This window comes from Bufo gargarizans, chromosome 2 (genome assembly GCF_014858855.1).
Source record: "Bufo gargarizans isolate SCDJY-AF-19 chromosome 2, ASM1485885v1, whole genome shotgun sequence".
Lineage (NCBI taxonomy): Eukaryota > Metazoa > Chordata > Amphibia > Anura > Bufonidae > Bufo > Bufo gargarizans.
The window spans coordinates 130,355,141-130,367,581 of NC_058081.1; positions in this window are offsets into that span (position 1 = coordinate 130,355,141).

The window sequence follows — 12,441 nt, forward strand, 5'->3', positions numbered from 1 at the left end:
TAAGCAGTAGCCTACCTGCCCGGAAAGTGGCGGTGCAGGGGTTCACAGAGGCAGCGGCAGCAGGCCGTCAGTATGGAGTGTTGGGGGGAAATATTCCATACTCAGTGGTGTGGCAAATTTTTGTTAGGCCACCTTGGGAGGTGAACATGGCCATTTGCCAAATTTGTGTGCAGAAGGAGAAGCGTGGCCAGTGTGCCAATGTTGGCACCATGGCCATGCATCAACACATGCAGCGTCACCATAATGTGGCCCGGGAGAACCGTGGCTCCGATGTGGTGGTCCAGCCTGAAACAGCCGCTGCATCACCCAGTGGCACGCATCCAATTTCATGTAGTCAAGGCTCCACCACCTCAGCTGAAGGGAGCTGTCTGTCCTTTCCATCATCTGATGGTCCTGTTGCTCCTGCTCCTCATCAGTCATTCCATCATCAATCGATCACCAAAGCGATTGCCAAGTGACAACAGTATGCATTGACTAATCCAACAGCGCAGAAGCTGAAGTTGCTGGTGCTGCCGTCCCTCCCTTTCCAAGTGGTGGACTCTGCACCTTTCAGAGAACTGATGGCTTGTGCCGAGCCAAGGTGGTGAGTCCCAAGCCATCATTTATTTGCCAAAAAGGCAGTACCAGTCCTGCATACATTTGTAGAACAGAAGTTGGGCCACTCTTTGAGCCTGTCGGTGTCTGCCAAAGTGCACAGCAGCACCGACGTGTGGAGCTGTAACTACGGTCAAGGACAATATATGTCCTTTACGGCCCACTGGGTAAATGTGGTTCCTGCCCAGCCACAATAGCAACTTGGCCAGGTGATGCTGCTTCTGCCTCCACGTTCTCATGCCGTTAGTCCTGTGATAATGTCTGCATCTGTCTCTTCATCCTCCACTGTGTCCTCAGCCTCCACTGTAGGGACAATTCACAGTGCTCCTCCAGCATACCACTTGTGCAGGGCACGGCGGTATCCCGCTGTTCTGCAAATAGTTTGCCTGGCCGAACAGAGTCACACAGGGGAGGAACTGCTCAAAGTCCTTTATCAAGAAATAAAGTCTTGGCTTTTTCCTCAAAAACTCAAAATCAGAACCATTGTGACCGACAACAGGAAGAACATGGTTTCGGAGCTGCATCAAAGAGAGCTGAGCCCTGCGCCCTGCATGGCGCATGTGTTCAATCTGGTTCTAAAGCAGTTCCTGAAGTCTTCACCCCATCTGCAAGACATCCTGCATGCACTTCAGCCACTTGTACACCACAAAGCACACCCTTCTTGAGCTGCAGCGGCAGAATGGCGTACCCCAGCATAGGCTGATATTCAACGTTTCCACCCATTGGAATTCCACCCTCCATATGTTGGACCGATTATATGAACAGAGAAAGGCCAGAAACGATTTCATGATGATACGGACATAGGTACTCCCCTATGTAACTTTGATGTTAGCCAGGTGCAGCTCATACGTGACACCTGCCGTTTGCTCTGGCTCTTTGAGGAGGCCACTTTATTTGTCAGTTGCCAGGACTATGGGATAAGCAATGCCATTCCACTGATTCATGTCATGGACCAGATGCTGATAAATCTGGCTGGCCAGGAGAAAGGAGATGTGGTGACTACATCTCATAGCCACATTAGCCCTGTGGGGGATGAACTAGAGGAGGAGGACATTCAAGCACAAGCAATGCATAGGGAAATTGCTGGTTATTTAACACAATTGGCAGGAGAGGAGAAGCAGGAGCAGCTGGAGGAGCTACAGGGCGATGAGGAAGATGAGGCAGATGACCCAGACAAACCTTGACAGTATGCAGTGGAGATGGAAAAAGGGAGTCACTTGCGCAAATAGCCCAATGCATGCTCGCTTGCGTAGTGAAAGCCGAATCATTTGACAGAGGGATGACTACTGCTCTCCACTATGTTAGACCATTGCTATCGGTTCAAAATGGGTGCTTTTTTTACACCCGCTGAGAGGGAGGTCAAGCTGAACTACTATTGAGTAGAGTTGAGCGAACCCGAACTGTAAACAAAAAAATTTAAAAAAAGAGTGCAATACAATACATCAGGGTTTATATTGGTGGTTAATTATTTTTAACATACTTAACCACTTTTTACTTTGCTTTGTGAACGCTAACTATGAGGCAAACATCTAATAAGGGACGCGGTCATGGTGGTGGTGTTGGTGGAGCCTCTGGTGCAGGGAGAGGACTTGGCCGTTCTGCCACAGCTACACGTCCTACTGAACCTACAACCTCAGGTCCCAGTAGCCGCCAGAATCTACAGCGATATTTGGTCGGGCCTAATGCCATTCTAAGGATGGTAAGGCCTGAGCAAGTACAGGCGCTAGTCAAGTGTATCCAGCACGTTCACATTATCTCCCACACAGTCTTCTGCAGAAAGTACACAGGTGGCGCCTGAAACCCATGCCCATCAGTCTGTCACATCACCCCCGTGCATATCGGGGAACCTGTCTGAGCCTCAAGTCATGCAGCAGTCTATTATGCTGTTTGAAGACTCTGCTGGCAGGGTTTCCCAAGGGCATCCACCTAGCCCTTCCCCAGGGGTGGAAGACATAGAATGCACTGACGCACAACCACTTATGTTTCCTGATGAGGACATAGGAATACCACCTCAGCACATTTCTGATGATGACGAAACACAGGTGCCAACTGCTGTGTCTTTCTGCAGTGTGCAGACCGAAAAGGAGGTCAGGGAGGAAGACTGGGTGGAAGATGATGCAGGGGACGATGAGGTCCTAGACCCCACATGGAATGAAGGTCGTGCCACTGACTTTCAGAGTTTGGAGGAAGAGGCAGTGGTCAGACCGAGCCAACAGCGTAGCAAAAGCGGGAGCAGGGTGCAAAAGCAGAGCAGCCATCGCCAAAACAGTTTGCCTGCTACTGGAAACCGCCAACAGGGACCGAGCACACCAAAGGCAGCTTCAAGGAGTTCCCTGGCATGGCACTACTTAACACAATGTGCTGACGACAAGACCCGAGTGGTTTGCAAGCTGTGCCATCAGAGCCTGAAGCGAGGCATTAATGTTCTGAACCTTAGCACAACCTGCATGACCAGGCATCTACATGCGAGACACTGACTGCAGTGGAGTAAGCACCTTCAAAACCAAGAAAGGGTTCAGGTCCCTCCTGCTCCCTCTTCTGCTGCTGCCTCGGCCTCTTCCTTCGCCTCTGGAGGAACGTTGGCACCTGCTGGCCAGCAAACAGAGGATGTGGCACCAACAACACCACCTCTGTCACCAAGCATCTCCACCATGTCACACGGAAGCTTTCAGCTCTCCATCTCACAAACCTTTGAGAGAAAGCGTAAATTCCCACCTAGCCACCCTCGATCACTGGCCCTGAATGCCAGCATTTCTAAATCTCATCCGGTCAGCGACAGACCTTCACCACCAACTTCACCACAGCCAGGGGTAAACGTCAGCAGGCCATTCTGAGTCTGATGTGTTTGGGGGACAGGCCCCACACTGCGCAGGAGTTGTGGCAGGGTATAAAACAACAGACCAACGAGTGGTTGCTGCCAGTGGCCCTCAAGCCCAGCCTGGTGGTGTGCGATAATGGCCGAAATCTCGTTGCAGCTCTTGGACTAGCCGGTTTGACGCACATCCCTTGCCTGGCGCATGTGCTGAATTTGGTGGTGCAGAAATTCATTCACTACTATTCCGACATGTCTGAGCTGCTGCATAAAGTGTGGGCCGTCTGTGCGCGCTTTTGGCGTTCTCACCCTGCTGCTGCTCGCCGGTCAGCGCTGCAGCGCAACTTCGGCCTTCCCGCCCACCAAATCATATGCGACGTGCCCACCAGGTGGAACTCCACCTTGCACATCCTCGAGAGACTGTGCGAGCAGCAGCAGGCCATAGTAGAGGTTCAGCTGCAGCACGCACGGTTGAGTCACACTGCGGAACTGCACCACTTCACCACCAATGACTGGGCCTCCATGCGAGCCCTGTGTGCCCTGTTGCGCTGTTTCGAGTACTTCACCAACATGACCAGTGGCGATGAAGCCGTTATCAGCGTTACAATACCACTTCTATGTCTCCTTGAGAAAACACTTAGGGCGTTGACGGAAGAGGATGTGTCCCAGGACGAGGAGGAGGAAGATGGGTCATCTCTAACACTTTTAGGCCAGTCTTTTAGAAGTGGCTCAGAAAGGGGATTTTTTGCAACAGCAGAGGCCAGGTACAAATTTGTCCAGCCAGAGCCCACTACTGGAGGAGGATGAGGAGGATGAGGAGGAGGAGAAGGAGGAAGATGGGGATGAAGCATGTTCACAGCAAGGTGGCATCCAACGCAGCTCGGGCCCATCACTGGTGCGTGGCTGGGGGATTACGGAGGACGCAGACGAGATGATACGCCTCCCACAGAGGACAGCTTGTCCTTACCTCTGGGCAGCCTGGCACACATGAGCGACTACATGCTGCAGTGCCTGCGCAACGACTGCAGAGTTGCCCACATTTTAACGTGTGCTGACTACTGGGTGGCCACCCTGCTGGATCCCCGTTACAAAGACAATGTGCTGTCCTTAATTCCCCCACTGTAACGTTATCGGAAGATGAGCGACTACAGGCGCACACTGGTAGATGAGCTCCTGAGAGCATTCCCGACTGTCGCCGGGGGACAAGTGGAAGCACAAGGTGAAGGCAGGGGAGGAGGAAAAGGTCACCAACGCAGTTGTGTCAGCGTCAGCACCTCAGAAGGCAGGGTTAGCATGGCTGACACGTGGAAAAGCTTTGCACCTCTTGTCATGCTGCTGTCACCTCACTCCTATGTCACTGTGCCACTCTGTGGTCTGCTCATGCTGCTGCCACCCCACCACTATGTCTCTGGGCCACTCTTTGTCTCCTTATGCTGCTGCCACCTCACCATTATGTCCCTGGGTCACTCTGTGGTCCCCTCATGCTGCTGCCACCTCAACACTCTGTCATTGGCCACTCTGTGGGCTTTTCCTGCTGTTCCCACCCTCCTAACTCCATGACTGGGCCACTATTTTTCCTTTTTAGGCTAATTGACATCATCATTTATTTGAACCTTATTCTAATCTGTCGGAAGAAAGGAAAAATGAGATGCACAACGGATCTTGTATATGTAGCAACTATAAGGCCTGTATGACTTGATCCCTATTTTGCATCAGAATTGGCTCATGATTTGGTAGCCAAAAGCAGGGGTGGGTACAAAACACAGAAGACATGCAAATATTCCATTCACGTGTCATCTCTGTTTTGGATCGACTCCTGTTTATTTTTGGCTTCAGCAATACTGATGGATTACTGACCAAATGCTGGCCAAGTAAAGGCGTATGCTCAACAGACAGGATCTGTTTTTTGGGGGTTATTGTTCTGACGGATCAGAGGAAGGGAAAAATAATCAGTGACGTCAACAAAAACTTACTGCTGACAACTTCTCCACTCTGTCAGGGGGGCTCTACTTGTATAAGTGTTTAATAGAACACGTTCTGTAGAAATCTATGTGGAATCAGCTGATGATGGTATAAAATAAGTGTGCTCACTCTCGCTATAGTAGGATCTTGGCCTCTATATGGTTCTTTATACCTGGCGCTAACATTGACCTGTAAGGCTGAATACACACACTAGTTATTTGGTCAGTTTTGGCTCCATAACTGCCAAATAAATGAAGTGTGCAGTGATTCTAAGAGCGATGCCTGTCATCTGTGTGTCATACTGACTCACAGTATTGTTTCATTACCACAGCAGGCTCCCTATGTGTGTTTCTGCAAGGCACAGTGTTCTACACCACTATACAGCCAGGAAATAGCTATTTTTAACTCAATTCGCCGCAAATAAATTAGGATTGAATCAAATCCGTTTGGAAAATTTGCCGAACCAACCGAATCAAATTTTTGAGAAATTCGCTCATCTCTACTTATGATATTTCCTTCTGTTATGCTCATTTTTATATATCCCATAGCACCCAAGTTTTTTTACATTTTGAAAGAGTGCTTTGACCAATCACTTGTACAGTGTCTCATCAGAGAGAAAGTTATCAATCAGTGTGAGGGGAGTAGGCAGAGCTAGCAGCCCATGAATATTAACAGGAACTCAATAGCACATGCATTACATCTAAATAACACAACTGCTCAACTGTAATTTTATGAAAATGACTTCACAGTAAGTGACCCAGTGTTGGAATCAAGGTCTTTGTCACTGGTTTACGCTGACCTAGAAAGTTGCTGTCCACTATAAAAGAAACAAATATAATCATGATCTCTTCTCTCTGGTTCATAGAGTATGAGCCTGAGTAAATGGTTTGGGAATTGAATGCAGTTTTTACTCTTAGCTTTTTTGTTTTTTAATTTTCCCAGCAATCAGAAAAAGGTCCAAAATGAAGTAATGCACAAAGCTGACAGTACACATTAGATAGCTGTAGATCAAAAAAATTTTGGTCACCAGTCATCTCTAGTGACTCCATCCTGACTCCTCAATACACATACATGCTTGATTTGGCCGAATGTGTATGTGATCTCAATGGGGAGAGAGAAGAAAGATAGACACTTCTGGCAGTGACATCTCCCAGGAGAAGAAAAAGATCTGGAGAAAATATTCAGTTCACAAGATCTTTCTCTAGCCCGACATCATCTGTCATTAGAGTTCCCCTTACACATTACACTGTCAGCTGAACCCACTATTCTCAGCAGGTTTGACCAACAATACACTAATGTGTATAGGGACCCTAAAGCTTTTCCTCTTGTACTTAAACTTTGCTGTTGCCAGTTATTATTGGCCTTTGAGTTACAGGATCTGTGTATCCATACCTCCCACACACTTTAATGTATGTAAACCAGGGTCAGTGGGGGACCCAGAAGTTGTACCCCCACTGATCAAAAATATTTATGACATATCAAATTAAGGGTAGAATCTGGTTCCCATTGTTGGCCTTAAAGTGTACCTTAGTTTTCAAACAAAATGTATGCATAATGGCTGGGCTTCATTGTAGAATTATAACTATGAAGGAACATGTCTTTTATATGCTTCCCTAATATCTTCCTCAGCCATATTATTCCCTGCTTCACTCGCACAGCTAGATACATATCTCTCACAGCCACACAACATCTCCCTTCTTCAGAATCTGCCAGTTCTGTGTGCAGTGACCTCACTTGCATTGCTTCACACTATTTTTGTTTTATCTAGAAACCACAAAAAGCTGATAAGAAGAAGTGATAGCAGACTCACAGACACACAGGAGCTTCTCTGCTCTTCAGAAGCAGTGTTGAAGCAGTTCTATCAGACTTTGGAGCTCAACTAGCTCTGACACGCCCCCATTTCCTGTGAGCCATCTTCTGTGTATCTTCTAAGGATGGATCTTGTCTGACAACAGACAGTGATCTGCAAATAAGGCGGAAATTAGATTCCACCTTACTTTACAGCTTTTTTTCAGGTGGGTGTATGCAGACTTTTTAAATTAAGAGATTTAGAAATTTACATTATTCTCTATTAAATTAAGTTGTGTGAAAGTTCAGCGACTATTCAACTTCATATAGTGCAACCATTTTTGAGCTGCTTCTCCACTTGAACAGGTTGTTGCTATGTTCTCCACCTGTAATTCATGTGTTTTCTTTTTTTTTTTTTCAGATAAAAGGCTATTGGACAGCTCCAGATGCTTTCAGTAAGAGGGCTCTAGTGTTAGAGCGTAATAAAACTAACGCCATAAAGTGATCTAATTATTCTAATGTTTAAACACACTACTTGTAAATCGACAATTTCAGGCCAAAACCAAAAGGAGCTGAAATCTGTAGAAAACAATTGTGTATCAATACAATGGATGCTTACTTCATATCACCTCCACAACATTATAAATATTCCTTCGGAGCCTGTATCATCAGCATTGTTATAATTGAGTAAGTATCTAGCGATGTGCAGCTCTACCCAAGATGCTTTGTAATTGGCTTTTTAAAAGTCCCCAGGCCCAATCCTTTGCCACAAAGAGGAATGTTTTCTACCAGCTAAAAGAGATAACAGCTCCTCTCACATATCTCTGAAAAACCACAGGTCCATCCGCAGCATTTAAAACTAATAAAGGCTCAGACTTTGTTTTAACAGCAGCGAGGTTAATGCATTGCAAAAAAGCATTGTGGTAAATCCAAATAGGACAATTTATGGTGTCATTGTTTTAACTATTTGAAGACCAAGAAGAAGATCAACATATACATTAAAAAAGGCTTACAGAAAAATGACACATGGCTTGTAGAAAAAATGTATTTATGTAGTGTGTGTGTGTGTGTGTATACATATATATATATATATATATATATATATATATATATATAATACCCAAGTATCTCACAAAAGTGAGTACTCCCCTTACATTTTCACCAGAGCTTATTTGCCGTGAGGTGCCATGTTGAACTTCTAGTGGCCAGTGTGAGAGAGCATGAGAGTGAGATCACAAAATTTAACACACTTGCTCCCCATTCACACCTGAGACTTTGTAACACTTACGAGTCACATGACACCGGGGAGGGAAAATGGCTAATTGGGCACAATTTTGCCATTTTCACTTAGGGGTGTACTCACTTTTGTTGCCAGCGGTTTAGACGTTAATGGCTGCGTATTGAGTTATTTTGAGGTCACACCAAATTTACACTGTTATACAAGCTGTACACTGACTACTTTACATTGTATCAAAGTGCCCGATCTTCAATGTTGTCCCATGAAAAGATATTTGCAGAAATGTGAGGGGTGTACTCACTTTTATGAGATACTGTATAAATAAACACTGTGTATACTACATTTTATATACTTAGGGGGTCATTTATTACACTAAAATAAGCCTATATTAGGAGTATTTCAGGCACAGATAGTGGCGCAACGGTTAGTGATGTCAACGGTTGTTTGTACCTAATGGTATATTTTCGCTGACATGGGCAGTTTAGGATATTATAGGTGCTAGCTGCATATGATAGATTTATTCAGGCATCATTATTAATGCTGTGATGTCATTGTATTTTCTCACCTGTAACTACATCCTGTCTTGTTACTGTTTTTATGAATGGGACATGCTAACAATGACATTTACAAAAATGACTCGAGGGTTGGTCTACAATATGAATTATTACAGTGGACTCTCTTCTATCTCCTGAACACAACTAGGAATTACAAATGACCCTTACAGAACATTTTGTTTTCTCTTTGTTCAGTGCATTTCTAAAGCCTCGGCACAATGTATGCATAAAGCAACTTGAAGCAGACGGTATTTTAGCTTTTCATGTCACTGATGAATCTCCATAATGGGCTGTCAGGCTGAGTGACAGCCATCATTATGTGAACTAAACCATTAGCACATTACACCTTGCTCCATAAATTTAGCTATGTATCGTGCATTGTTAAACTGATTACAGCTAATTGCAAACTGGAAAATGGAAAGCAATAAGGATAAGTAAAATCTATATCTTCTCTTGTCTATATGGGCATTTTCTATGTAATTATGCATAAAACGGATTTCTGTCTATATAGATTTAGGCTACTTTCGCACTCGCGTTTTGTGCGGATCCATCATGGATGGATCTATTCAGATAATACAGCCATCTGCATCCGTTCAGAACGGATCAGTTTGTATTATCTTTAACATAGCCAAGACGGATCCATCTTGAACACTATTGAAAGTCAATGAAGGACGGATCCATTTTCTATTGTACCAGATTGTATCAGTGAAAACTGATCCGTCCCCATTGACTTACATTGTGTGCCAGGACATGGTTTGGTGACCGTCTCCAAAGAGGAATGGAGACTGAACTGATGCAAACTGATGCATTCTGAGCAGATCCTTTTCCATTCAGAATGCATTAGAATGAACGGATCTCACAAACGGAAAGCCAAAACGTGAGTGTTAAAGTAGACGTATCCATATATATATATATATATATATATATATATATATATAATTTATTTTATTTTTTTAGTAAAGTATATTAAAGAGATGTCTAAAAGTGGAGCTTATTAACTTCCAACTAAAAAAAAGACAGTATGACTACATTATCGTATGTAAATTATTAGAGATGAACAAATAACTTGTTATTTTTTATTTATTTGGCTGAACTGGTGAACCAATTCAGACCCATATTGAGTCTACCTGAATAAAAACTGCTCCGATTGGCTGGAAAATTTGTGTATGAAACTCTGAGATCTTCTTAGTAGTGATGAGCGGCAGGGGCAATATTTGAATTTCCAGTGAAAATCTATGAAACAGATCATAGTCAAATAATAATAAATACTTAAACAGGGTAACCAACCATTGATATGGTTATGGAGGTTGGTGTACACAGGGCAGTACTGGGGAGTATTGGAGTGTCTATCCTATCCCTGCACTCACCCTTTATAAAGCCTCAGCCCAGGGACGTCCCCTAATGGTGGAGACTCCCTGTCCTCGAACCTGGACTGGCTGCCCTACGTACACCCTCCTCTCAGTGACAAATACCCCGGTACCCTGTAAAGAAGACGGGTATAACCTGTGTCACAGGTAGATTCTCACCTGTATTGACAACAGCCCATGTAGATGAAAAGACAGAAAAAACATATGGTGGAAGGTGTAGGTCTCACCTATAGCACCATACACAAAGCCCCTCTAGGGGCGTCAAGATGTCAATACGCTCCCAGGCTTATTAGCACAGAACCCCAACGCGTTTCCCCTATTTTTAGGTTCATCAGGGGGTAAATAAACAGTCATGGGTAAACCGTCATAATAAAGTCAAGATAATCATAATAATCGCGTGTACAGATTTTTTCTGTGGCGTCCCACACCTCCACCACGCTCCAGCAGTGTCAGTTTCGATTTGCAGCGTCTCTCGGGATCTCGTCCCAATTTTCGTGAGACTTGGTCCGTCTGTTGATTTCGTAAGTGAAGCGATACTGTATTCCTTGACGGTATGATTTAATACATGGCCATGTATATTTTGCAATTAATTGACGCACAGGTATTCGGCCCAGACGCAAAATCTCTACACGGGAAAAGATTTTGACCAGCGCAACTTATCGTGAATACTATACACCAAATGTGAACACTGTATTCCCCACATACGGGTGAATTTGACTGACTTTGATAGTTGGAACTACGTAGAAACTGTGTCCTCTACACACAAGACTACAAGTCCTACATATATGGACTGACTACACTGTACCTGACATCGGGACTTCTGCTTATGCAAGCATACCTCTATTCACATAGGAGCGTTAAAGATCGAAACCAAAGTAGTATTTTACTCATACAGTGAGATCAATCGATGATGTGACCCATGTATGGACTGAACTAATATAAGAAATAACGCATTGCATGGGATTTGATGATTCACTATTGAATCATCAGCTACACCATACATTGGGGTATATGTCTATCCAGCTGGATACCCCGCTCCATTACATCCACTGAGACCTATTGGTGCCATCAGACACAACCATTGGATGTAGTGGATTATGGGCATGATATAAAATTGCAATTTTGCCATCCTCTATATTTCACTATTTTTACATATATTTTTTATTTTTATTTTTTTTATGTATTGTATCTAGGTATATGACGTTTTTAACAAAATAAATTTATACGTTTCTACAGTCGTGGCCAAAAGTTTTGAGAATGACACAAATATTAGTTTTCACAAGGTTTGCTGCTAAACTGCTTTTAGATCTTTGTTTCAGTTGTTTCTGCAATGTAGTGAAATATAATTACACGCTTTTCATACATTTCAAAGGCTTTTATCGACAATTACATGACATTTATGCAAAGAGTCAGTATTTGCAGTGTTGGCTCTTCTCTTTCAGGACCTCTGCAATTCGAATGGGCATGTGCCCAATCAACTTCTGGGCCAATTCCTGACTGATAGCAACCCATTCTTTCATAATCACTTCTTGGAGTTTGTCAGAATTATTGGGTTTTTGTTTGTCCACCCGCCTCTTGAGGATTGGCCACAAGTTCTCAATGGGATTAAGATCTGGGGAGTTTCTAGGCCATGGACCCAAAATGTCAACGTTTTGGTCCTCGAGCCACTTAGTTCTCACTTTTGCCTTATGGCACGGTGCTCCATTGTGCTGAGAAATGCATTGTTCTTCACCAAACTGTTGTTGGATATTTGGAAGAAGTTGCTGTTGGAGGGTGTTTTGGTACCATTCATTATTCATGGCTGTGTTTTAGGGCAAAATTGTGAGTGAGCCCACTCCCATGGATGAGAAGCAACCCCACACATGAATGGTCTCAGGATGCTTTACTGTTGGCATGACACAGGACTGATGGTAGCGCACACCTTTTCTTCTCCGGACAAGCCTTTTTCCTGATGCCCCAAACAATCGGAAAGAGGCTTCATCGGAGAATATGACTTTGGCCCAGCCCTCAGCAGTCCATTTACCATATTTTCTGCAGAAGATCAATCTGTCCCTGATGTTTTTTGGAGAGAAGTGGCTTCTTTGCTGCCCTTCTTGACACCAGGCCATCTTCCAAAAGTCTTCGCCT